Source organism: Zonotrichia albicollis, chromosome 3, assembly GCF_047830755.1.
Source record: "Zonotrichia albicollis isolate bZonAlb1 chromosome 3, bZonAlb1.hap1, whole genome shotgun sequence".
NCBI lineage: Eukaryota > Metazoa > Chordata > Aves > Passeriformes > Passerellidae > Zonotrichia > Zonotrichia albicollis.
In genome coordinates, this window is record NC_133821.1 from 75159689 (window position 1) to 75162925 (window position 3237).

The 3237-nt window shown below is 41.1% G+C and overlaps 1 long non-coding RNA gene across 1 annotated transcript; it reads right to left on the reverse strand.

Moving 5' to 3' along the window:
• Positions 1-326: 326 nt before the first annotated feature.
• LOC141728699 (uncharacterized) lies at positions 327-2697 on the reverse strand. The gene is made up of 3 exons (XR_012579847.1): positions 2573-2697; positions 2300-2404; positions 327-562 (listed from the first exon to the last, which is right to left on the reverse strand). It is a non-coding gene; the product is annotated as an uncharacterized LOC141728699 (long non-coding RNA).
• Positions 2698-3237: the final 540 nt, after the last annotated feature.

The following is a 3237-nucleotide window of genomic DNA, read 5'->3' on the forward strand; positions in this document are numbered from 1 at the left end:
GTCCTGAAGCCCACAGTATCATCACATCTTGGAGGCAGCATGCCTGCTTGGCTGCTCAGAACAGGACTCTGGAATTAGGGCTAGCAAAAGAAACCACATTTCTGCCAGAAAAGATGATTTATTGCAGGAAACCTCTCTGGTACTCACTGAACAGCTGAAATTGAAATAAAATAGTTTAATGGACATTTGACAAACTACTACAATCCACTTTTCCACCACAATCTCTAACCATGTTTCTGGCACTGTAATAAGAAAGAAATAATATCAATTAGATATACAAGTTTTCAAAAAGAAAATTAATAAATCTGAAGACTGTAATATCCTAGTAACATATGGCTAGTATAGTGGAACATATCCATGACTCAAGGTTTTCCTATTGCTCCACTATGGTCCCTCTAGGAACATGTAGGATCTGATATACCACGTAAGAGAAGTTACCCAACCAGTTTACAGAAATTCACTTCACCTGGAGGGAACGGTGGGTACGGTACTTCTGGCTTTCAGCCTGTCTCCCTTGATCTCCTTGTTTTCCCTATCCCTCTCATTTGTGGTGTGCTGAAACCTGAGGGAAAGAGACATGGTGGTGAACAGCAAAGGATGATGGCAATGAAGCATTACCAGGCCTTACAGAATTGTCAGTGAGGATTTATTTTTCTTCAGCCTGACTCTCCTTGCATTTCCTGTATCAGCAATGTAAAAATCCACATGGTGCAGAGCTCACCACATTAACTTTACTCTTAAGGGTTTCTTAAGAAAGCAGAGGAGAACTTTCACAGCTCCTTCTGGCTGTGTGTATTTAATCTCTTTTGAGATCTTCCCACTTCTACTCAGGAACTCTTGAAGACTATTGTATGAAGAACTTTTTTCTATCTCTCAGTTTCTTTAATAGATTATTCCTGAAGCCTCAAACCTCTGGTTTATGTCTTACCCATTGAGAGAAAGACACAATTCAATTCAGCACAGATCTTGCAGTCAGATATCTGGATCAGATATGTGTTTTATTAATAGCCAGTACAGGACTGTAAGACTATTTTTAGAGAATCAGTTCCTACCTAGATATAACATTCCAGGTTCAGCACATAACGCTGTTTGCTTTTACAGGAGTGAACTCCCTTTTTATGCCCATAGTTGGCAATTAACTCCCACTTTCCCCTCGTCATACTTCAAAAGCACAGTGGTAGCTAGGATTAGAGGAAGAAAGACAGCAGACAACTCAGTAGGGACAGATGGACTCCAAAATGCAAACAATTTACTTGTCAGAGTGTGACAATTTAGAGCTTTGCTACAGTTTCCACGGTAGTGCAGCAGCCACTGGAGCAAGGCAGCCAAAAAGGCCAGGGCAAGCAGAGACACAGCTCAAGCCCAGTGAGTGATGTGCCAGGAGACTGCTTCTGAAACAGAGCCTCTAGAGGGGATGAGCAATGAATGGGCAGTGCTTGGCTCCAGCCCAAAAGAGAGCACCCTGGAGGGGAAACAGAACAGGTGCTTCAGCTGTGATCCATCACGATGCTGTTATCCTCCTTCCTTAGTGTCAGGGGAAACTTGTTCAGGTCCCTTTTGCTTTTTTCTTTCCACTGTCCTGTTCTCACATGCCAGCCCCATAATTGTAACCCAGCTGGATCTGTGGGGAGTGATCTACCAGCAAAGAGCAGCCCTGTGCTCTGGTCTCACTCAGCACAGCCAGTAATGGTCTTACAAAGGTCAGGCACCAAAATTAGCAACCTGCCATTCATCATTGTGCAGGAGTCATTTTATTTATCCCATTTTGTTTGCGTGTAGAGAGAAGAGAGACAAAGGGTAGGAATGAGTTAGTCTCTCCTTTGGCAAATTAAATGTTGTTTGAAAACGAAACCTAATTTGTGTCTTGTTATCAAAATCAGACAATCATTTCTGTGCCTGTGGTAGACCCTGCAGCCTAACTGTATCTATCTCAGAATAAGAATATAGTTCCTAAACTAAGAAAATACAAACTCGATAAAATATTATATGTTGAATTATATGTGTCATCCTGTGATTAGGAACAAAATGTCACCTTAACTTTATTTAAGATTAAGTTGTCCTGAACCAAAAAAATCAGTGTCATTGCCAAGGTAAGAATTTTGTGCTTTGATTTATTTGCAACCAGACTACACAGAGGCAGGAGCTGAGATGACAAACCCAAGTGAATAGCCAGGTTTATGGAAAAGCACAAGGACATGTCTAAAGACAAATGAGAAGTGAGATTCAGGGCACCTTCATTCATGCTTAAAATAAAATTTTGATGAAATTATGGTGAATAAGTAAAAAAAAAAAAAAGTACCTGGAAAACACAGTCATTTGCAGTCACCTTCTCCCTGATCCACTTAAAGCTCCCAAGGCATTTGCCTATCAGCATGAGATTTGTCTGGGCAGCCAGCTTCAATGCCTGAGCACAAGCAAACACATCAAGCTGTAAGGCATTTTCTGCAGCATGCCTGACACAAAAGAACAGTCATATACAAAGGCAGACGGAGTCGGTCCTGAAATGGCGCTGCTGTTTTCATTAAAGTAGTCAGACACGGGGTGGAAGCGCTCTGTTCAATTCCTGTCTTACCTTCAGGACATTCAAAACCCTATTCCACTTCCAACAACTGTCTTGTCTCTTCACCCTGTGCACTGAACACCGGCTGCTTTGCAAGCAAGAAAAAAAACACCCCAATACAAGAAGGAGAGGAGGCAAGAGGAGGCTGCCTCTCTACCAGCCAATACTTCTGTGACAAATTCAATTCATGGCTACCTAACATAAAATTTGTCTAAAAAAAAATCTCAGGTGGTAGCTGTTGAAACTTTTGAGCAACAAATACCTATTTTTCCGGAATGCAACATCGGTGTGTAATGACCCAGTATCGTCTCCTTGATCTAGACCACCTGAAGTAGCAAACTGTAGAAAATACAGAAAGGCTCGTACTCATTCTTCTGGACACTATTTATCCACCAGGTATGAAACATCAGCAGCTTAGACCAGTCCCAAGTCAGGCTTAACGAGCAATCAAAATCTAGGTGGATACATATCATCTCTGCAGAGTAAAATAAAACTATGACTTGTCAATCCTGATTATTTCTGTTTCAACAATAAAGGAAGAGAAAATACATTTCTCAGTAAAGTTTCCAAAGTATAATAAGTGTCTGAGTATCTGCCAGAATAACTTCTTGACAGCTAGTTATAGAATTTTTCCTGAGAAGTATCAGAGGGTGATGGACTCTACAATTAAGTGTACA